Below are 25331 nucleotides of genomic sequence, written 5' to 3' on the forward strand. Positions count from 1 at the left end.
TAGGCATGTTCACGAGCTCGATTCACTCACTACAGAGCAAGGCATGACAAACTAAGCATACACCCATCAGTAATACACATTATATAAGCTAGACATGGCAAGAAAAACAACATAGCATGCATGGATCAACAACAACATCCTCGGCAAAATCGCTAACAAGTAGACAATCTGCCAGGAATTACGAAATAGCAAAAGTAGAGCTCGATTGACTCAAGCTAGGTTGCTCCATAATTGCAAACAAAGACATGGATGGATAGAGAACTACAAGATTAACAAATCATCCTTACTTATCATCCTCAAAAGAGGCACGGATCACTAGGAAACAACATGAACATATGGCATATTGATAAAAACAGATCAAGGACTTCGTGGAATTGCTAAGTCCCTGAAATCAGCATTAACGAATGCACTAGTTTGCAAGCTTGTGCTAGTCACCACACATATCACACATATCACAAAAATACATGGATAGCACCTCTGTAAGGATGGCAAAGCACATAACAAAACACATGTAGAGCTCATGAGCATATCATGCGCACATTAATCATGGCAAAAATGACAAATAGCTATTTGGTGCAACAGATCTGACAATTAACTCAAATAGCTCTCTTCCAACAGCATTTTGGGCATCAAGATGAGCTCAAATGAAAATGATGCAATGAGATGAAATGATGTACTCTCTGAGACGAACATTTTGATCTACTAAATGCCCAAAACGGAGCTACGGATGCGGAGATATAGCATGATGAAAATGCTAGAAAAAGTAACAGAAAAGGACAGAGAAAAAGGAGAGGTCAACTCTAGGGTTTTTTGAATCCAGATCTGAGATCCGGCGCGCGGATCGAGGTTCGCTGGCCGGAGCTTCGAGGTCGCCAGAGGAAGAGTCGGCCGGAGCGGGGAGGAGGAAGGAGCTCGCCGGACTCGGGGACCGGCGAGGTCCGGGCGGCGCGGGCGTCGAGGAGCGGCGGTCGGTGAGGTCGCCGGGGCCTGCGGCGGCGGGGCGGTGATGGCCGCGGTGGCCGGAGCGGGCGGAGACCGGCGTGGCTTGCCAGCAGGCGGCGGAGCGACGACTGGCGCCGGGCGTCGAGGAGGGAGATGACCCCCGGACGGCGGCGGGAGGCGATGGGCCTCGGGGGCCCTCCCCGGGCCGTCCGGGCCGGCGGCGGGAGCGACCCGGCGGTGACACGCGGCGCGTGGCTAGTGGACCGGGACGGCGGCGCGGAGCGTCCGGCCAGGTACGGACATGTCCGGTGCGCGGCGGATCTGATTTTTAGGGTTTCGGGGGGAAGAAGAACCGTGGATTTCGGAGGGGGTGATATTTATAGACATAGGAGGAGCTAGGAGAGTCCAAATGAGGTGCGGTTTTCGTCCACGCGATCGTGATCGAACGCTCTAGATGATGGAGAGGGTTTTGGGCCAAATTGGAGGGGTGTTGGGCTGCAACACACACGAGGCCTTCTCGGTCCCTCAGTTAACCGTTGGAGTATCAAACGAAGTCCAAATGGTACGAAACTTGACATGCGGTCTACCGGTAGTAAACCAAGGCTGCTTGGCAAGTCTCGGCCCAATCCGGAAATTTTTAGTCCCCACACACGAAAAGAAGGTTGAAATGACCACCGGAGGAGATAAGAGCGCCGGAATGCAAAACGGACAACGGGGAAAATGCTCGGATGCATGAGACGAACACGTATGCAAATGCAATGCACATGATGACATGATATGAGATGCATGACAACGATAACAACACACGGAGACAAAAACCCGAACCCGAGAAAATAAAAAAACTTAGCGCCAGAAACGGCAGGAGTTGGAGTACATATTAGGTAAATTACATCCGGGGTGTTACACCTGTTTAGTGGGGGTGAGTTGTCACATCCCTAGTCTAGTAGTGCTCTAGGCTAGCATTTGCATCCATGTCATCATGTTTAAATTCATATGAAACTTGAATTGAGGAAAGTGGAAGCCTCAAAATTTTAAATAAAGGGCAAGAACCCTGAAAATGCATTCAGTGAAGCCAAAATGCCCTAAAAATAGTTTTGGTAATTTTGGAAAGAGCTATACATCAATCCAAAATTCTGGAACAATTTTATGGAATATTTTGGGACATTGAATTTAAATCATATTGTATTTGAATTTGGATCTATATTCTTAATATATATAATATATATTAAAATAAATTTGAAATATTTTATGTGCATCGGGAACAATCCAGTTAGCAACATAAAAATATTCAAAGGTTTATTGGCACTGTTTGGATTCTGTTTTCAATTTGGAAACAGTGGCAAAAGACAGAAATAAACAAAACAGTAAGAAAAATAGAAAGGACATAGAGAGAGAGAGAAGCCCAGCCACTTACCTGGCCTACCTGCCAGCAGCCCAATTACCTGTTCGGCCCAGCCCACTGGCCTCTGCCAATCACCACCAACCTCCCGCCAGGAGGACCAAGGCGTGTGCCCGCGGCGCGCGCGCATGCGCATCGCCACCTCCTGCGTGCCGCCGACCATTCAGAGATGGCTGAGGACGCCACGGACCCCCCCAGGCCCCTCTCACTTTCCCGTTCCTCTCCCCTCCTTTGCTCCCCTCTCGCGTGCACCACCGAGCGGAGCTCGTCGCCACCGTCATCGTTCACCATGGCCACTGCCTCCCTCTCGCCTCCCCGACGTGCCCCAGGGATCCGCCTCATCACCTTCATCCTCCTCGCCGAGTCACGCAACGTCGGGTGCCCTAGAACGCCGCCATCGCCATCGTCATCATCCTCTACCCCGACGATTGCCGCCCGTCGATTTGCGGCAACCAACGCGTCCCCGGCCCCGCCGTCTGCACCATCCCCCTCCCCGTGAGCTCCTCTTTCTTTGCCCCCTAACCCCGTGGCTTCGCTCGCCCTGTAGCTTCGATCCCCACCGTGGTCGAGTTCCGCCACCCCACAAGCTCGTCGCCGACGAGGCCTCGATGACCATTTGGTCCCATTCTGGTTCCCGGTGGCTTTGTGCGCGCCCGCTTAAACCGTAGGTGCTACCCGTTGAGCCTCTCGTGCACCACATCGTCGTTTTCGTCAACAGCCGAGCTCCGGCCGCCGCTCACGAACTCGCCGTCATCGGTTCCGGCCACCACAGGCCTGGCCACCACCACCGTTCGACGCGCGCCAGCGAGGGCTCTCTAACGAGCCCAAGCACACCTTGAACCGAGCCCTGTGGGCGATTCCCGAACACCTCCGCCGCGTCTGGCCATGGCCGGCGGCCTAATTCCGGCAAAAACGCCATTAGGCACTAACCTAATGACCCCCTGGCTCAATGATAGGTGGGGCCAGCCCTTGTTAAGTTTTGTTTTAGGTTAAACCTAATCACTAATTAGCATTGTTTCAATGACATGTGGGTCCCGCATGTCAGGTTTGACTCTGGTCAAGTCTGTTGACTGGCTGACGTCACACTAACGTAATGCTGATACAGTAATCACTTTTCTGGATTTCAAATAAATCTAAACGATTTATTAATTTTAGAAAAATGTCCTAAACTTCTAAAAATCATAGAAAATCAACCGTAGCTCAGAATTAAATAAATTATATATGAAAAATTATCAGAAAAATCCAATCTATCCATTTGTGGCATTTTCATGCATGTTAGAACAACTTATAGCTGCTGAATTGGACAAATCAATAAATGGCATTTGAAATGCCTTACATGGAGTTTGAATTTGAACCTTTGGTTCAAACCAACTTCATTTAATCTGGTTGCCAGATGCATTAGCCCAAGCACCAGCATGTTTCCATGTCATGATCATACATCATATTGTTGCATTGCATTGATTGTGTTCTTTCTGTGTTTGCCGGTGATTGTTCCCCCTTGGTAGACGTATGTTTCGACGATGTGATCAATGACACCGATGAAGAGCTATATCATCTTCAGAAGTGCCAGGCAAGCAAAACCCCCTTGTTCATTCCGATACAATCCCACTCTCTCGCTTCTGCTCTCTTTTACTGCATTAGGACAACAACGTTTCAACTCTTACATGCTGCGGTAGCTGAACCCCTTTCCTCGGCATGACTTGTCATTGCCACAGTAAATAGATGAAACCCACTAGCATGAGTAGGAGTTGTTTTAGCCCTGATGTGCCTACTCATTCATGCTTGCTTGTCATGCCTGCTACTACTTAGAGTCGAGTCAGGTCTGATTTATCGGGGATGAATTGGAATGGTGATGAACATGTCCTACTGTGTGTGAGCTAAGTGTGTGAACACAATTTGGTAAAGGTAGCGGTGAGAGGCCATGTAGGAGTACATGGTGGGTTGTCTCATTGCAGCCATCCTCAGGAACTGAGTTCTGTGTTTGTGATCCATGAACAATTACTACCACACATTGGGCTCCGGGAGCTCCAAGCTCTCTCGACTTATTAATCAACCTGATCTCTGTCCAGGAGTTGCAACTAGTTCCTGGTGTTTGTAGGTAGTGTTAGTAGTTTACCAAGTGGCACCCGGTACAGGTGGGCTTGGGACAGACTAGGCAAAGTGGCACAGTGTACCAAGTGGCACCCGGATGGTGGGCTTGGGAACCCTGCTCACATCATTTGGGGCCGTGAGCGACACCCCGGCCGGATCTCCTTGCGGATGGAACCCGAATAGGCGATAAACCTGGACTAGAGACTTGATGGTTAGTCAGGTCGTGACCGAATCCCTCGCCAGGCTTCCGCTTGAAGGTTGCCGAGATACACGATGTGTACATGGTGGTAAGTGGCGAGAGTGTGTGTGAAGAAGTACACCCCTGCAGGGTTATCATTATCTATTCGAATAGCCGGATTCCTCGGATATGGAAACTTGGACCCCTTGCATAGTTCATAGACAAGTGAAAGTGGATACTCTAAAATGCGCAAGATAAGCGTGAGTGCTATGGATGGCGTGCTCGTAGGGAGACGGGAGCGGATCCATAGTGCTGTATTGGTATGGTTAATATGTGGACTCGCGTGCACCACCTCAAAAGAGTTACTTGCAGTCATAGTTTAGGTTAGCCATTGAGTTAAAGTTGGCTTGCTGCAGTCAAACTCCACCACCCCTCTCTGTTAATACTAATGCATATGTAGCTAGTTCTGATGTAAGTCTTGCTGAGTACATTTGTACTCACGTTTGCTTAATTTATGTTTTGCGGAGAGACTTCAGTCTCACTAGTAGTTCCGCATGGACTTCGACGTTTAGCTTGTTACCTCAGCTATGATCTTGTACCCTTGGGAGGGTCTTGTAGATAGTCAGGCTCCTCAGCCTTCTTCATTTTTAGTTGGCTGTACTCAGACAAGTTAAGCTTCCGCATGTGCTTTGACTTGTATGCTCTGAATGTTGGGTCATGAGACCCATGTTTGTAATATCTTGCTCCTTGGAGCCTAATGAATAAATACTTGAGTCGTAGAGTTATGTTGTGATGCCATGTTGTATTTACACATATCGAGCATATTGTGTGTATGATTGAAATGCTTGGTATGTGTGGGATCCGACAACCTAGTTGTTTATCCTTGGTAGCCTCTCTTATGGGGAAATGTAGTCTTGTGCTTCCATCAGCCATAGTAGTCCGCTACAGCCCGGTTCACTGGAGTCCTGCTAGCCCAGCACTACTGCTCCGGAACACTTGACTGGCCGGCATGTGATTCACTTTGTTCCTATGTCTGTCCCTTCAGGGAAATGTCACGCGATGACATCCGGAGTCCTGCCTAGCCTACTACAGCCCGGTTCACCGGAGTCCTGTTAGCCCAGTGCTACAGCCCGGATTCGCATGCTGCTGACCGACATGCTCAATGTTGATTCATGTATGCATGTCCCCATAGGTTGGTGCCGCTTTGGGTTCACGACTAGCCATGTCGGCCCGGGTTCTCTGTCATGTGGATGCTAGCGACACTATCATATACGTGAGCCAAAAGGCGTAAACGGTCCTGGGCCATGGTAAGGCGACACCTGTGGGAATACCGTGCGTGAGGCCGCAAAGTGATATGAGGTGTTACCGGCTAGATCGATGTGACTTGGAATCGGGGTCCTGACACATTGTACTTGGTTGTGCATCATGCTATGTGATGGTTGTTTACTATGTTGTTTGCTTATTTGCGGTGCTGCTTCTTCGGGTTAGTTCCGATAACGTCGCGTTTGTGAGGATTCGTTCGACTTCATCCGTTTGTCGTCTTCATGGACTCGTTCTTCTTCCTTGCGGGATCTAAGGCAAGATGACCATACCCTCGAAATCACTACTATCTTTGCTTGCTAGTTTCTCGCTCTATTGCTATGCCGCTATACCTACCACTTGCTATGTCGTGCCTCCCATATTGCCATGTCAACCCTCTAACCCACCTTCCCAAGCAAACCGTTGTTTGGCTATGTTACCGCTTTGCTCAGCCCCTCTTATAGTGTTGCTAGTTGCAGGTGAAGATGAAGTTTGTTCCATGTTGGAACATGGATATGTTGGGATATCACAATATCTCTTATATTAATTAATGCATCTATATACTTGGTAAAGGGTGGAAGGCTCGGCCTTATTCCTGGTGTTTTGTTCCACTCTTGCCGCCCTAGTTTCCGTCATATCGGTGTTATGTTCCTTGATTTTGCGTTCCTTACATGGTTAGGTGTTATGGGGACCCCTTGACAGTTTGCTTTGAATAAAACTCCTCCAGCAAGGCCCAACCTTGGTTTTACCTTTTTCCACCACCTACCTTTCCCTCGGGTCGGCCAACCCGAGGGTCATCTTTATTTTAAACCCACTCGGCCAGTGCTTGTCTAAGTGTTGGTCCGAACCGAGTAGACTGCGGGGCCACCTCGGGGAAACTTGAGGTTTGGTTTTACTCATAGGATCTCTCATCCGGTGTTGCCCTGAGAATGAGATATGTGCAGCTCCTATCGGGATGTCGGTGCATTGGGCGGTCTTGCTGGTCTTGTTTTAACATTGTCGAAATGTCTTGTAACCGGGATTCCGAGTCTGATCGGGTCTTCCTGGGAGAAGGAATATCCTTCATTGACCATGAGAGCTTGTGATGGGCTATGTTGGGACACCCCTGCAGGGTTTTGAACATTCAAAAGCCGTGGTCACGGTTATGGGCAGATGGGAATTTGTTAATATCCGGTTGTAGAGAACTTGACACTTAACTTAATTAAAATGCATCAACCACGTGTGCAGCCGTGATGGTCTCTTCTCGGCGGAGTCCGGGAAGTGAACACGGTTCTTGTGTTATGTTTGAACGTAAGTAGTCTCAGGATCACTTCTTGATCACTTCTAGTTCACGACCGTGCTTTCCTTCTCTTCTCGCTCTTATTTGCGTATGTTAGCCACCATATATGCTAGTTCTTGCTGCAGCTCCACCTCATTACCCCTTTCCTACCCATAAGCTTAAATAGTCTTGATCTCGCGGGTGTGAGATTGCTGAGTCCTCGTGGCTCACAGATTACTTCAAACAGTTGCAGGTGCCGTTGAGACCGTGCATGTGACGCAATCGAGCTCAAAGAGGAGCTCGATGAAGATCGTGTTCGTTGTGTTGTTTCGTTTCTAGTTGATCAGTAGTGGAGCCCAGTCGGGGCGATTGGGGATCTGTTGCATTATGGGTTGTCTTTCTTTATTTGGTTCCGTAGTCGGACCTTGATTGTATTTTGGATGATGTAATGCTTTATTCATGTATTGTGTGAAGTGGCGATTGTAAGCCAACTCTCTATCTCTTTCTTATTCAGTACATGGGATGTGTAAAGATTACCCCTCTGGCGACAAGCCTACAATGCGGTTATGCCTCTAAGTCGTGCTCCGACACGTGGGAGATATAGTCGCATCGTGGGTGTTACAGGTTGGTAATCAGAGCCTTCCCCAACTTAGGAGCCCCCTTCTTGATCGAATTGCTGACGTTGTTGAGTATAGAAAAATGTTTAGAGTCTTTTAGGATTATATATATCAGAGAGTAGGATTCTTTTTACTCCTCAGTCCGTTCGTCGCTCCGGTGAGGCCTCCTGAAGTAGAGTTTTGACTATTCTCTCCTCAAATTTCACTAAAAAAGTTTATGATCACGCGGGTATCTTGGAATCGTTCTGATGGTTTTGTGATGAGAACATTGTTCTTTGTGCCTCCTAACATTTAGGGGTTGTGGCAGTGTCCTGGGGAGTTGAGCTCCAAGGTGTTGTCGTCACAATTTTATCGTTGTGGTTCTGGAATACCTGAGTTCGCCGACATCGAAAATCTCTTTTATGCAGTTGTTGGTGAGATAACCTCGACGCCACCCAATACTGGGGCGGGAGTTCAGGAGTATTGCCATAACTTGTATAACGGATGCTTTTCGAAGGTTGAGGTAAATGATTTCCGAAGGTTTCTTGGTTATGTGTTGAAGGATGGATACAGCTGGATGTAGGATTTGTTAGTTTTGGGTGAGATATTATGCTTCCCCTGTATCCCCAACACCCGATTACATAACCAGAAAATTTCGGGAGTTGATAAGTGGGAATTCAAGTAGCTCTTAGGATATCTTTTCGATAGATGCATGATATGAGATCATGGTTCGACGTCTAGTGGTCCGCCTATCCACGGTTGGTTTTACAGTGGTCTTGTTGTGTCTTAAAGAGTACCTGGCTATGCTAACTCGAGGATGCTTTGTATGTCATGTGCACTGCCTTGTACATGATGGTGTTGTACGATCGTGCCCGTGTGGGCCCCACCACGAAAACTTCAGACGAAATCTCTATCATATGTTTGTTCCGGCTTATTCTGTAAGCCAATCCTTTGTTTTGTTTTCAGTTTTGGTATTCGAGTTGCTTCGAAGTCAAATGTTGATTCCATACCTTCCCTAGGCGGTGTTCTCATACTCCTATGTGAATACTAATCCTTCTTGATCATCGAGATTGTTTACTCAATCCTTTTCAACCGGCGCTTCTTGTCAAGTGGATCCGATCATTTCAACATTTGCAAGATCCAATCTCAGTTTTCGTCAACGTTGTTTGTTTCATCCGTCTCCAAGTTGTCTTTGTTTTTCCCCCCCTCCCCCCCTTTTTTTTTCCAAGGACTCAGATTTATTAGTCGAGTATTCTTTTATTGAGGTGAAGTTGCTTCATTCTTTTCAATCAATGTTCTTACCCGGTGGTCCACATGAAGAGGCTCTACAAGTTCATCATTCTTCGTTTTTTTCTCCTCCGATGTTTTCAATTCAAGCTTTGTTGATCATATTCCTTTCCTCGTTTTAATTGTTGTCTCATGCCGGTGCACCTCTTAATCATTCACTACTCGCTATTCATTGTTCCGGAGTGCTGAAGATATCTCGAAGATTCATGTTTCCACTCGGCATTCATTCAAGCTATTACGAGGATGTTATCTCATTCAAGCCATTTAATTCAACTGGTGCGATCTATTTTCAAAATATTTTCAACGGTGTTTCTTTTAAGTGGGCCCTAACCCACATGTATTTTTCCAGGATCTTACCTGACTCTTCTAATTTTCCTGGAGCTATCCTCAAATTTTCTCATAGTTTGACATAAGAATGAGTTATCATCAGTCAATTGCCTTTCTCCAAGATCCTTAAAATTCTTTTCATCATCGGTTCAACCTTTCTAATATTCATCCCGGAGTATTTCAACGATTCATGGTGGTGTTTCTCATCGTCATTCTCAACATTTCAAGAACGAAGAAGAGTTTCTCTTAAATCTTGCTCCATTCTCTTCAAGATTCTTGGTTCTAGTTTGATGCCATCCTCTCATAATTATTTTCGATTGTGAGAATTCTTTTCACCCATCCGGAGCAATTCAAGATTCTTTTCAATTTTATTCTTCAAAGGCCACCCTTTCGGGTTTATTCATACTCAGCTTTCAGCTTTTGTTCTCCAAATCTTACCGGTGCATCATTCAAATATTCTCTATTAAGTTCGTGATCTATTCGTCCTCATGTATCAAATCCCCTCATGTATCTTTGTTCAATTGCTAATTCTTACCAGTGATTCACCCCTTTACTTCATTCATTTTTTCAATTCTTACGGTGGTTGATTCAAGATTCCTTTTCTCTTGGTATCATATCGATTCATTCGTTCTTTCCAATCCTTCCGGTGGTTCGTTGAAGTGTTTTCTCAAGTTTGCGCTATATCTATCTTAATCCTTTCTACAAGAATAAGTAGTATGCCAAATCCATTGCTTGTCATCAATTTAATTGGTGAAGGATGAGCATAATGTAATTCTTATTCTTGTTTCATCGAGTAAACTCAATTCCTTATTACGGAGGCTCATCAAATTATCGGTTTGACTTGATTCATCTTTCTTTCCCTGGAGTTCCAAGCTCTCTCAATTTTCTCGTCATGAAGATCCATCTAATCATTGCAAGACTTCACCTTGTGTTGTCAACTTCTCATTCTTTTTATCATCATTTTTTACCGGAGTTCTTCACGGAGGTTCTACATGATGGTTCATAAAGGATTTAATTCCTTCTCAAAGTATTCATCGAGATTCTTTTCAAAGGAGCTCAAGTATTCTTCATCTTGCATTCCAAAGTGCAATTCTTTCTACCTTATCTTTTGGGATGGTGTTATGCCATTCTTGGCAATTTCCCGTCATGTTTCATGATTCGCAAGTTGTCAAGTATGAGATAATTAAATCCATCAATTTCTTCGAGCATGAGCTCTTCTAACCCATCAATCTCTTCATTGGAGTTATCTTGGGTTATATTTCACCTAAAGCTTTCCCTAAGGTTGGTTGCTAATTGTGGTGCTCATAAATGACCCAAGTTCTTCATTCACCCTCCCAGTGAGATAAGCTTCTCGTCTCCTTGTCCATATCAATCCAATCTATTGTTTCTGTTAGTGGCAGAATTTCACCTCATAGTTTCGAGATGTTTTCCATAAGCCCACTACAAGCTTATTCTTTTCGTTGTTGGTTTTCCAACAACTCCATGATAACCTTCTTGGAAGGGTATTTCCCAAGCTCATTTGTGGTAGAAGTTGTCATTTCCTCCTCCACTCTGTTATTCCAATGATCTATCTTCTATTTTCCCTTCCGAAGGCATTGTGATGCTGCTCTCTTCACTCATCATCTTGAACTATGAGGAGCATGTTCTTTTTCCACTACTAGGGAAAAGCCTAGCAGCAACACGGGTTTTGGGCCTATTAGTAGCGCGGGGACCGGTGCTACAACTAACGTATAGCAGTAGCGCCTGTTGCCCCATGCTACTACCATACATGAATAGCTGTAGCGCTCTTTACAAAAGGGCGTTGCTGATATTATCTCCAGCACTGTTTACAGGGAAGCGCTACTGGTAAGGCGGGGCTACTGCTAAATTTTTCCCCCTCGCTACTACTAGTTTTATTAGTTTTTTCCCTGCATATTTGTTTTGTATTTGTTTTGTATTTGAATAGGCTTTTTACAATAATCTTTAGCATATCATACACATACAAATGTAATCATAGCATATACATATAATTAGTCTCATCAAATCATGTCATCATCATAATCATCATCCAACACAAAGTGGTCTCTCGTCATCATCTCGAAAATAGCGATACAAGTATCGATTACTTGCAAATACATCGTCATCCATCTAAACAATGATATACGTGAGAAGAGCTATCACTTTGAGTACATGAGTTCGTATCCCTCTCTCGCATTAGTGCGAACCTAAACTAACTACTGCCTGTCGCTCGGAAACCGGAAACCGGTACACCGGGGCCTGACACTCCGGCCACTTGTTGTATATATACTCCTGGCGTAGCACTTCTTCGCCATCTATGATCTATGCACCTGCATCGTCACATGAGTCGAGCAACATATATAGTTGAGCAACAGAAAGAGACAGACTTGGCAAAAATAGAAACAACATATCATAAGCATAAATAACAAAGTTCATCGTACCCCCAAATGCCCTAACTAGAGTGATTTTCACTAGTCGAGGAGGAGGACAGTTTAATTACATCATAAATAAAGTTTCACCGTGCATAACTCAAAGTTTTGTCATACAGAAAGTATGGACTGAACGGACACATTGTCATATATCGACAATCACTCCAACATGTCGTTCCATCCATCCATGTTATGGAGATGTCCTCGAGATTAGTGAAAGGCTTCAGGTCGAGACGCTGAGAGGCTATCCATGTTCGGACGTCTTCCCACGACATTCGTCCTTCTCCGTAGAACATCCCTGTTTTTCCGACGACCTCCTTCATGATGATTTGGGCAAGTTCGCACTGGATATTATAGAACTCAGCTCGAAGTCGATGATCCTCGATATCTCCTATGTCCTTTGCCCATTGTAGAATATGGGCATTTCTGGATCTAGGTGACATGCGATGGTTCTGGTGATCCCGTCTGTACTCCAGCATGTGGTGTAGGACATAGAATCCATCATTAAGAGAACCGTTCGGTTGCTGGATGTAGTAGAAGTCGGTCTTATGGCTGAAGGCGACCCTGCCGCCCCTTCTCTTCTTGTCCCTGACCTCTCCACCCCCTGCTTGGTAGTAAAACATAGCACTATTGAGAACATCCTTGATGTGGGTGTAATCCTTTTTGTGAATGTTCTTCGACAAGTCCAAGTAAAGAGCGTGGGAGAATCGGGGGTAGAGGATGATGAGGACGGAGCGCCCGCCGCTGCGCAAAATAAGTACACCTCAAATTAATTAGCCTCCACCGTGCAAATGAATGATTGAAATCGAAGAAAGGATAGCAGCGCAGATGACTTACACGGGATGATAAGGCACGAGAATCGCCTCCTTGTCCTTATTGGCGAGCATGAAACTAACGATGTAATCCCTTGCGTATTCACGGTGCTTTGCGCAGACTCCCAAGAAGCCCTTGTGCATGTAGTACGGGTCAGCGACACAGATATGAGATATCTGCTCAGCCCCGATGATGTAGTTCATGTGCAAGGCATAAAGGCGGACAAATGGAAAATCCAGCTTCTTCACGTGAAACATGTCGAATATGTAATCGAATCTGAGGAAGAACTTATCCGTGGGGAAGTTGTCGATGTACGACATTTGCCGCAGAATGTTAACCACGTAAAGTGGGTATCCTAGATCTTTCGAGGCGATGAGGACTTTCTCTACCCGCAGCACATCGTCATGAAGTCTCCTTAGATCGCCGAATCTGGCCCGTAGCACTGTTGCAGGTAGGATTGGTTGACCGGGGATATGCCATTTATCCGCATCGGGGATATCTATACGGTCCTGAAGCCGAGGCTGCTGGATCATAGAATCAGCTTTTTTGCCTTTCCTCGCTCTCTTCCTAGACTTCTTTACTACTGGAAGGTCGTCCATAATACGTTGAGACGGCAATTTAGGCATCGACTCATGACGCTCAAACCATGAGGAGGCGCCAGTATAGACACACTGTTCAGCGCCATCGTCGTCCTCATCCTCATCCATGGTGACATCATTAGCGACTAATGGAGCCTCCTCCTTACCCTGTCCACTATCACCCAACCCGACACCCGACGCTGCGTGCTTGTGCGTGTGCTCCCGGCCGCCTCCAAACGAAGCAGACTCTTTGGCCACAACAGGACCCACCCATTGCAACAATCACCAAGCCACTGCGGTGTCTCGTCGTCATCCCCCGCTAGTATTGGAGGAGGCAAATTCTCGTGGCCCGGTTTGACACTGGCCACGGAAACCTTGAAGACGTTCGGGGGGATCGTCCGGCTGTGGAACAATGGTTCCTTCGGCTTCATTATCGTCGCCTTCCCCACGTCCACCTTCTGATCGCCGATGGTGTACAATATGGTGCACGGGGTTTCGTCGGCCGGCAAAGGAAAGTCTGCGACGTGAGACATCCGAAAGGCAACGAAAACGGGAGATTATACATTTATATTGAAGGGGGCCGGTGTGATAGATACCGTGAGGGCGTCGAGCTCAGCCAAAGATGAAGCACCACCGAGCACGTCCTGTGCGGGAGCCGGTGCGGGAGCAGGTGCGGGAGCCGGTGCGGGAGCCGATGCGGGAGCAGGTGCTGGTGCAACGCTAGTCGAGCTGCTCCCCAAGAAGTCAGCAAGGGGAAAGCCCTCTGCATTTTTTTCTGGATGCTGCCTTGTCCGAGTGAAAACGCCCGTCACCAAGGAAGTAGACAAATCTGCAACCACCTATTTTGCGGGAGCTACCGCTGTTGCGACTGTCTGAGATGATTTCTTCTCAACCGCAATCTCAACCTTCTTGTCGATGTTTTCTTCAGTTAATCTCCATCTTTCCTTTCTCTCCTCTGTGGTCTCACGGTAGTACTTCTTCCACATGGCGCCATCTCCGACACTCTGCACGTGTCCATACGATGGTCGAGTATCCACCGGTTGTCGTTTCAATATGTTCAACGCCCGGTTGAATTGAGTGTCCCACTTGGGCCTCGCCAATGCCTCAGACGGCGAGTCACTTTCGGCCGCAATCCAGTGCTGCTCTCTCTGCAAAAGGCACAAGGATTGTTTACAAATATGACTAACATGTGCAGTCGAATTGACTAGAAACTAAAATTACCAGCAGTCTCATGAACTCCGTAATGACCGGTTTTTTCTCGTAAACCTTCTTCACTGGGTCCCAACGGTGCCGGGCCTTGAGGACGTCATGCTCCTGCGGGACAGTGAAATCCGCCAAGGGTTCTGGGATGCCCAGACTCGCGGCTTCCGCGTCCTCCTTGGCCCATTTGGACCTCTTTCTGCCGTAACCATGGCTTCCAAGGTGGTGGCTCCCAATGTTCCTCTCTTGATGCCCCTTCATGTACTTAGACTTTTTTGGCAACTTCGGCCTCGCAAGCCTCCTTGAATATTTGAAACTGCTCTTCCGTGATTGTCGGATTATCCTTTACAATCTCGGAGTAGGGTTCCTTCTTGTCGATGATCTTTGCTTTCACTCGATTTTTCCAGGCGGCCAACGCGTCGCTAAACTTGGTCATGGCATGTTTGTTTATCTTCTTCATTGTCGGGTCCTCATCTGGATCTTTATAATCCTTCTCATTCCGGCCCGGGAACAAGAATATCTGGTGAAACTTCTTTAGGGGGGGGCTCCTCATATTTTCTATCTTCTATAGTTTCTCATCGTTGATAGTGGCGGCTGTCCGTACGATGCAGCCTATCTGATTGCCGTAGCATCGACGCGCTTCCTCGAGCGCCTTTGGCTCAAAATTGCCGTCGTCCACCTCCGTGACCACCATTCTAGTAGTCCTGAGTTTGTTAGGAGGCTGTTGCCTCTTTGCTTTCGGTTCTACACTGGCTCCGCTCCCCGAGGCAGACCGGTCTCAGTCTCAGTGTCGGTCTCGATGGCGGTCTGAGTCTCAGCGCCGGTCTCGATGCCGGTCTGAGTCTCAGCGCCGGTCTCAGTCTCAATCTCGATGCCGGTCTGAGTCTCAGCGCCGGTCTTGATGTCGTCAAGGCTAAAAAATTCGGCTGCCACCCAGTAGACATCGTCGCAATCAGCAGAACCCTGTCCTTCATCGTTGCTAGCCATGTTTCCTACGATTAAATCTAGTCAATTAATTCTAGACCTAATAAAATTAATAATGACATAAAAAGGCCTATTGTTTTGCAGGAACGTTGACTCCTTCCTGGTGCGGCAAATCCCGGGCACTCGATATGTCCTAGTTTGTAGCACAAGTCATGCCGAAATTCACGGAAAATTTCGGTATGACCTTTGCTAAAAAGTGGACAAATCGAGAACCTGAATTTTGCCGGAACGGAAATGAATCAACATTCTGGAAAAACATAGGCCACTCGGCTTCATTCCCTGGAAACAACAAAAGGCCACTTGGGCACAATCGAACCACTTCAATGTCGATTATGATCAATGAGCAAACACAATTGAGGATTTTTCATATATCATGACCACTTCAAATTTGCATCTCCTAGTGTTTGACACTTCAAGAAAATCTACATAATTCTCATGCTCTCTGAAACTCAATGCAAAAACCAAATATACATGGATGAACCCTAGAACTCAAATTATGAACCTAGAACTGAAATTATGTCCTAAATTTTTGTCCTAATAAAAATTCACTAAAAATTAAGAACCTACTAGACTTGCAACACTAATAGAAATTTATATTTTTATATTGATTTTTTCTCTAAACTAAATCCTACCACCCTTTTTAACATCTAGTTAAACCTTACTTTCCTAACATTTGTAATTAAACACTACAACCCTAACCCTACTACCCTAGTTAAGCATATACAATTTTTTCCTACGGCGAGGGAGGCAGGGGCATCTCTGTCAAATTAACCTAACTAATTAACCTAACTAAATTCTTTTCCTAACTAAATTAACCTAACTAATTTAGAGATAGAGAGAGAGGAGGGGTGGGGGCTTACAAAGGATGGCTCCGGTGGTGGCGCGGGAGGCAGTGGTTGCGAGGGAGGCCGGGGCGTCTCCGCTGACGGCGAGGGAGGCAGTTGTGGTGAGGGTGGATCCGGTGGTGTCGACTGCGGCTCCGGTGGCATCGACTGTGGCTCCGGTGGCGTTGATGAGGTCGCGCGGCTCCGGTGGCGTCGGGGGCGGCTCCGGTGGTGTCGATGGCGCGCGGCTCTGGTTGCTCCGGGGGAGTCGACGTCGGCAGGAGACGGCGGCGAAGTGGGGCGACGATGAATCGGGCAGACGGCGGCGGGGTGGGTCGAGTGATTTGGGGGATAAGTGGTGGCAGGGGGAAATGTTTTTTTGGTTAAGTCAAACTTAGCGGTACCGCTTTTCGTGAAACGCGCTATAGCTAAGTTAGCTATAGCGATTTTCACAAAACGCGCTACTACTATAGCTATGTAATTTCCTTCATCTTTCTTATTTCCTTTTCTGTTTCTATAGCGGGTGTCTAGGAAACGCGCTCCAGCTACATTAGCTATAGCGCCTCTTACGAACAAACGCTACTGCTACGTCTTTCTCCTTTTTACCGCTTTCTCATTTATTTTGCTCTACATTTTATTTTTTTCCTTTCTCCTTTTTCTATTTCTTTCTTTTTCATTTACTTTTCCATGTGTTTTTTATTTTATTTTATTTCCATTAGCAGTAGCGCTCTCCGCGCGAAATGCGTTGCTACTTATGTGCTAGCGGTAGCGCGCTTTCCTCAAGACCGCTACTGCTATGCCTAGCCTATCGGTTTAGCAAAGGGGATATTAGTGGTAGCGCATTTTCATGCGCATGCGCTACTGCTACTATTGTATCTGTAGTGCGGTTTACGGACACGCGCTACTGCTAAATTTCTGTGTATAAGGTTTTCCCTAGTAGTGTTCATTCTTATCCATTTAACCGGTGTGTCATCTCCTTTTTCAAGTTCTTCACATTTTTGTCAAGTTTCACTTCTCTTTTATACCTGAGTGCTTCCTGCATCCTTTCAGTCTTATCCTGTGCTTATTCCGTTTCAACCGGAGTGGTTACATGTCCTTCCTAGTCACGGGAGCTCTTCATTCATGTCTGTGCAACCCCAAGGTTTTCACAATGTTCCTTGTTTCTCTTTCCTAACAGAGTGTTTTCATTTTTGTTCATCTTCGTTGCATTCTTTCTTTCTTTCTATTTGTTCAACCTCTCAAGGTTTGTGGTTTCACTCGTTTGTCCTAGAAGCAACTTAGTTTTTACCGCTTCTCTTCTTCTTCCATTTCTCTCCGGTGCCATCCTAGATCTCGGGACAAGATCCTCTTGTAGTGGTGGAGTGTTGTAACGCCCTGAGACCGATATGCCAGGTGTCTTCCAGTTATTCGCTGATGTTGCCATGTCATTTGCTTGCGTGTTGCATTTCGTCATTGCATCTTTTGCATTGTATCATGTCATCATGCCATCATGTCATAAATCTTTTGCATCTCACCTAAATAAATTGCATGGACCTTCGGTCCATTTAAACCGAGGGAATTCACATGCTGATTCTCTTTACAACATATCCTCCCAATATTAGGGAGCTATTATGAAATATTACATCCTTTTGGAATCAACCAAAAACATGCTTGCATCTTTCTCTCTTGCCACCAAATCCTCTTCTAGTTGAAAACCAATCACTAGCTTATTTCCTTCAAATTTACCCATTCATTGCAAGTGACATTTTTCTGTCACATATAAATGTTCATTCTTTCCCTATTAATCTTATACCATGCCTACACCCTCCCTGTCAAATTTCAGCTCTTTTAGGTTTGGTCTGGTTGGGTTCAAAAATGGCTCAAGTTTGAATTAAATTCAAACTTGAATTATTTTTCTATCTCTAAAAATTACCAAACCATTTAATTCTATTTGTGCAATTTCTAGCACTCCAAGAATATTTTATTTTCTGAGATATTCCATCCCTAACCCTCTCTTTCTATTTTATTTCTTTCTTCTTCTATCTAATTTTTCTCTTCTCTATTTGGCTAAGAGAAGAGAGTAGAGAGAGCCCAGCCAAACTGGGCTCCAGCGAGGCCCATCCAGCGGGTAGGCCTCTGGCCACTTCCCCTCTCTAATGGGCCGGCGTCCCTGGCCCAAGGTTTCCCGCAGCCCCACTTCAAACCCTAGCCGCCAGGTGTGCTCGATCCCCTCCTCTCCGTCGTTCCTCCTCGCGCCGCCAGGGGTCTTCGCTCAATTCCTTTTTCCCCATCTCCTCGATCCCCCTCGTCCTCCTCCCGGTCGCCACCCACCGCCATCGGCGACCTCTAGGAGGGCCACCCCGCGCGCGAACCCGAGTCTCTCCACATGCGCCCGCGCCCATCGCTTCACTCCCGCAAGCGCACGGCCACCCCATGGCCCCTGCTTGACTCTCTCCCCGTCCTCCCATCGCCGTCTTCGGCGGGAGCAGGAGCTCCCTGCTGTTTCTGGCCGGTGGAGTCCAAGCCGCCGAGCAGCACCGCGCCCTCATCCCATTTCCCTCGTCCTCCTCCCGACCGCTCCACGCCAAGAGCAGCGCCTCGCTCTACCGCCTAGCGCAGCCGCCGTTGTCTCTCCCGTGCCGCACTGGACTACCCGCGCTGCCTCTCCTCTTCCTTCTCCTTGCAGAGCACCCCCGCGCCTCGGCCTCCTTCTTCCTCGACTCCAGCTGCCCTGCCGGTGACCAGTAGGCCGCTGTCATCCGTCTCCTCCGCCTGGAGACTGCGAGCTCGCCTGACCCGCGCAGCCATGGCAGCACCGGCCTCCATGGTGTGCCTGCGCCCTGCCCTCCTCATTGTCCTGCTCATTCTGGCCGTGGGCCATGGACGTGCACTGCTGCTAGCCTCTGCTGCGTGTGTCCCATCTTCCATGTCGCATCCCGGCAACACTTTCGTGTTCGACCCCACCACTGCACCTTTGCACCACAACGTTGCTCGTTGCACACCAAGTACCTGGATCACCATTTCGTCTACCGCCTTCAAGGGGACGATTACCGTGGATGTGTGCCGGTGTCACTTGGAATCGTCGAGCCCGTAAAGACCCATACCTGGATCATCAAGTACCATCTCCCGGATTCGCCAAGTACCACGTCGTCGGTGTCCCTCCAAGATTGATGTTGGAACGTGCATGACTACGCGGATTCGCCAACTACCACTACAGCCCCGAAGAGTTCGGATTTTACAAGTCCGATGTCGCGCTTGTACAACTACGTTGCCGAGACCGAGACCGGCCAGACCGACCTTGTAACACTATGAAAGTACCTCTACTGGTGACTCAAACATCTACAAACCGTGTACAACTACCGCCGCTGTGATTTTGACAAGAAAACGAGTACCTCTACCATCGCCAATATCGCGAGTTCCTCTACCTTCGCTTGGGTTTGACAAGACGCCGAGTACCACTATGTTTGCCATGTACACCTACACCACGTCCGGACCGACAAGTGCCTTGAGAACGTCGGTACCTCTTCCGTCGCCGAGGACTGAAAGTACCACTACGTCCCATCGAACCCGTCCGCCTCGAAACGCTCACTTCGAAGGTATAAACCACCGAGATGACCGTCCGAGAATGATTGCTTGTGTTGTTTGACATGTCCCCTTTGTCTGCACCGTGTCCGTAGTGTCTCTCGCTTCCTTGCCATCGACTCATGGGACACCCGGTATCCGGGAGCGCCCCACCATCTTTTGCACGCATCCGCACACTTCTCCTTTGCATCGGTACCTCAATCGAGTTACCGGAACCGGAATGTTGTTGTGGCACTGTTTTCATTATCGTTGTCGTGGCACCCCTTTTCTTTGCACCACGGTGACAAATGCTTCATAATACTCTTGTCAACTTTTAATAAAAATTGCATAAAACTTGCAAATGCCATCCGCATCATGTTAATAACATCTAAAGTGTTAAAAATTGTTGTTCCACCAAATTACTAAATGCATATGGGGATATATCGGAATTGTTGTTGTTGTTGTTTTCGGCCTCATTTAAAATGCCTAACTATGTTTTCTACTCATGTTTCACCTCTTGCCATGTTTAACAACATTTAATATTGTTGTCTACATAACCGGGAGTGAACTAAATAATTGATGTGGTGTTCCGTCAATATGCAACTCGTTGCATACTGGGCTCCACTTAACTTGTAGTTTTGTTTGTGCACTTTGCCATGCCTTGCTTAATTAAACCGGACATGCATCATACTTGGTTGTGCATCATGATATGTGATGGTTGTTTACTATGTTGTTTGCTTCTTTCCGGTGTTTCTTCTTCGGGTTAGTTCCGATAACGTCGCGTTTGTGAGGATTCGTTCGACTTCGTCCGTTTGTCTTCTTCATGGACTCGTTCTTCTTCCTTGCGGGATCTCAGGCAAGATGACCATACCCTCGAAATCACTTCTATCTTTGCTTGCTAGTTGCTCGCTCTATTGCGATGCCGCGATGCCTACCACTTGCTATGTCATGCCTCCCATATTGCCATGTCAAGCCTCTAGCCCACCTTTCCTAGCAAACCGTTGTTTGGCTATGTTACCGCTTTGCTCAGCCCCTCTTATAGCGTTGCTAATTGCAGGTGAAGATGAAGTTTGTTCCATGTTGGAACATGGATATGTTGGGATATCACAATATCTCTTATATTAATTAATGCATCTATATACTTGGTAAAGGGTGGAAGGCTCGGCCTTATGCCTGGTGTTTTGTTCCACTCTTGCAGCCCTAGTGTCAATCATATCGGTGTTGTGTTCCTTGATTTTGCGTTCATTACACGGTTGGGTGTTATGGGGACCCCTTGACAGTTCGCTTTGAATAAAACTCCTCCAGCAAGGCCCAACCTTGGTTTTACCTTTTGCCACCACCTACCCTTCCCTCGGGTCGGCCAACCCGAGGGTCATCTTTATTTTAAGCCCCCCTGGGCCAGTGCCTGTCTAAGTGTTGGTCCAAACCAAGTAGACAGTGGGGCCACCTTGGGGAAACTTGAGGTTTGGTTTTACTCGTAGGATGTCTCATCCGGTGTTGCCCTGAGAACGAGATATGTGAAGCTCCTATCGGGATGTCGGCGCATCGGGCGGTCTTGCTGGTCTTGTTTTACCATTGTCGAAATGTCTTGTAACCGGGATTCCGAGTCTGATCGGGTCTTCCTGGAGAAGGAATATCCTTCGTTGACCGTGAGAGCTTGTGATGGGCTAAGTTGGGACACCCCTACAGGGCTTTGAACTTTCGAAATTCGTGCCCGCGGTTATGGGCAGATGGGAATTTGTTAATATCCGGTTGTAGAGAACTTGACTCTTAACTTAATTAAAATGCATCAACCGCGTGTGTACCGTGATGGTCTCTTCTCGGCGGAGTCCGGGATGTGAACACGGTTCTTGTGTTATGTTTGAATGTAAGTAGTTTCAGGATCACTTCTTGATCACTTCTAGTTCACGACCGTGCTTTCCTTCTCTTCTCGCTCTTATTTGCATATGTTAGCCACCATATATGCTAGTGCTTGCTGTAGCTCCACCTCATTACCCCTTTCCTACCCATAAGCTTAAATAGTCTGGATCTCGCGGGTGTGAGATTGCTGAGTCCTCGTGGCTCACAGATTACTTCAAACAGTTGCAGGTGCCATTGAAACCATGCAGGTGACACAAGCGAGCTCAAGGAGGAGCTCGTTGAAGATCATGTTCGTTGTGTTGTTTCGTTTCCAGTTGATCAGTAGTGGAGCCCAGTCGGGGCGATCGGGGATCTGTTGCATTAGGGGTTGTCTTTCTTTATTCGGTTCCTTAGTCGGACCTTGATTGTATTCTGGATGATGTAATGCTTTATTCATGTATTGTGTGAAGTGGCGATTGTAAGCCAACTCTCTATCCCTTTCTTATTCAGTACATGGCATGTGTAAACATTACCCCTCTTGCAACATGCCTACAATGCGGTTATGCCTCTAAGTCGTGCTCCGACACGTGGGAGATATAGCTGCATCGTGGGTGTTACATGAGTGCAATCTTTGGTCTTCGTATCTTCACAGCCCATCAGTCCGGCCCATGGCTAGCATGCCGGACGCCCAAGTACCTCAGTAGCCCCTGAACCTGGCTTCAATGACGAGGACTCCGGCGCACAGATTTGTCTTCGGCATTGCAAGGCGGGTTCCCTTTTTTCTAGATACTCCACAATGGTCTTCGGACGATCGAGTTCGGCGAGTAGCACATACTTCCACAGAGGGCATAATAATTTATGAATCCAATCCTCTGGCAACTTTTTACAATACGAAACTATGTCTGTCCGTTCATTATTTCGAACCGTTGCTTCGCCCACGGCCCCACATTCCGAAACGCGGTTGTCATTGACACGTCTCATCCCAGCAGAGATTGTGTCCCCCTTATTAAGGGATTATTTTATCAACACAGACGTGGGTAACCCAACCATCCTTAGGATACAACTCCTTGGGAATAGGCGAATTAAGGCCCGGGAGGAGGCGTTCGATATTCTCGGCCTTTATAAAGGGGCATAGACCCGCCTTTCCTCTCCACACTTGCTTCTTCTTTGACTCTTACAACCTCGAGTTCCAACACCCAGGTCTCACGCTCCGTAAGCCTAAGTCATGTCCTGATCCAGCCGTAAAGGCCGGTGGGTGGCTTCTTCTATCATAGAGGAGGATGTCGCAAAGCTTCGGGCGGCCAGATACCTGACCGCAGAAATCCTCCACCGGCTTCTCGTGGAGGGCAGATTATCCCTACCCCCAGATCCGGCGAGAGGGTCATGTTTGTTTCCCACTTCCTCCAAGGATTGGGGTTTGCCCTCAATCCCTTCGTCCGGGGGCTCGTGTTCTATTGCGTGTTAGATTTTCACGATCTTGCCCCGAACTCCGTTCTTCTCATCTCGGCGTTTATCGTCACGTGCGAAGCTTTCCTTCGAACTCCTCCACAGTTTGGCTTGTGGCTCAAGACCTTCAATGTGAAACCGCAAATGATAGAGGGGGAGCAGGAGGAGTGCGGTGGTGCCTCTGTGAGCAAGCTTACCAGCGCTATGTGTCTAAAAGGATCTTTCAAAGAATCTTCCGACTTATGGCAGCAGGAGTGGTTCTATATCACCAAGCCTCGCGGTTCCAAGTGGGCAGCTGCGCCTGCGTTTCGATCGAGCCCCCCAATTCAGCTCACATCGTGGATTAATAAGGGGTTGGACTGGGGATCAGTTGATGAGGTGCGGACTCTGCAAAGTCGCATCCGAAGCCTCATTGAGAAGGATATCAGTATTGTCAATGTTATTCAGGCAATGCTAGTCCGCCGGACCCTGCCATGCTAGTGACGGTCTGTCCTCCTGTGGGAGTTTAACCCATAAGGGCCACGGACTCTTCATCACTTCTTTAGCACTACACACGAAGGAATGTGGAAACTATTCTTCGAGAGACGAAAACAATGGTCGGACACCACCGAAGATACTGGCCTAGACTGTAACCACCCGGACACCCCGGTAAGTACTCGCCCGTCGAACACCTCATAATCAGATATCCTGTGGTAAGACACTAAGCAAACCATCCTTTTCCAGGGCTGGAAAAAGAAAGCGGAACGGATTAGGTGTCTGACCCCTCTCCCCGAATACTCAGCAGACCCCGTGTTAACAAGGATGTTGGCACCGGCACCGCACAGGCACCGGCAGCGGAGGGCAAGGCGGAGAGTGAGAAGACCCGGGAGGACCTTCGTTCCATAGGTAAATTAGATACTGAGTCCAGAGAAGTCGATGATGTCTACTACACAACCTTCTTCTTGTAGACGTTGTTGGGCCTCCAAGTGCAGAGATTTGTAGGACAGTAGCAAATTTCCCTCAAGTGGATGACCTAAGGTTTATCAATCCGTAGGAGGCGTAGTATGAAGATGGTCTCTCTCAAGCAACCCTGCAACCAAATAACAAAGAGTCTCTTGTGTCCCCAACACACCCAATACAATGGTAAATTGTATAGGTGCACTAGTTCGGCGAAGAGATGGTGATACAAGTGGTATATGGATAGTAGATAAAGGTATTTGTAATCTGAAATAATAAAAACAGCAAGGTAACGAATCATAAAAGTGAGCATAAATGGTATTGCAATGATGGTAAACAAGGCCTAGGGTTCATACTTTCGCTAGTGTAAGTCCCCTCAACAATGATAACATAATTGGATCACATAACTATCCCTCAACATGCAACAAAGAGTCACTCCAAAGTCACTAATAGCGGAGAACGAACGAAGAGATTGTGGTAGGGTACGAAACCACCTCAAATTTGTTCTTTCCAATCAATCCGTTGGGCTATTCCTATAAGTGTCACAAACAACCCTAGAGTTCGTACTAGAATAACACCTCAAGATACAAATCAACCAAAACCCTAATGTCACCTAGATACTCCATTGTCACCTCAAGTATCCGTGGGCATGATTATACGATGTGCCCCAAAGTTCTACCAGAGAATCACGACGAAAATGTGTGCCAACCCCTATGCATAGGTTCATGGGCGGAACCCGCAAGTTGGTCACCAAAACATACATCAAGTGGCACGTGGTATCCCATTGTCACCACAGATATCCACGGCAAGACATACATCAAGTGTTCTCAAGTCTTTAAAGACTCAATCCGATAAGATTACTTCAAAGGGGAAACTCGATTCATTACAAGAGAGAAGAGGGGGAGGAGGAAACATAAGATCCAACTATAATAGCAAAGCTCGCGATACATCAAGATCGTATCATCTCAAGAACACGAGAGAGAGAGATCAAACACATAGCTACTGGTACATACCCTCAGCCCCGAGGGAGAACTACTCCCTCCTCGTCATGGAGAGCACCGGGATGATGAAGATGGCCACCAGAGAAGGATTCCCCCTCCGGCAGGGTGCCGGAAGGTCTAGATTGGCTTTCGGTGGCTACGGAGGCTTCTGGCGGCAGAACTCCCGATCTATTGTGCGTTCTGGAAGGTTTAGGGTACGTGGAGTTATATAGGAGGAAGAAGTACGTCAGGACAGCCACGAGGGCCCCACGAGACAGGGGGGCGCCCCCCACCCTCGTGAGCACCTCGTTCCTTCCTTGACGTGAGGTCCAAGTCCATCGGGTGGCTTTCGTTCCAAAAATAACTTCTCCAGTTGATTTCGTTCCGT

The sequence above is a fragment of the Triticum urartu genome, chromosome 4, assembly GCF_003073215.2.
Source record: "Triticum urartu cultivar G1812 chromosome 4, Tu2.1, whole genome shotgun sequence".
Classification (NCBI taxonomy): Eukaryota; Viridiplantae; Streptophyta; class Magnoliopsida; order Poales; family Poaceae; genus Triticum; species Triticum urartu.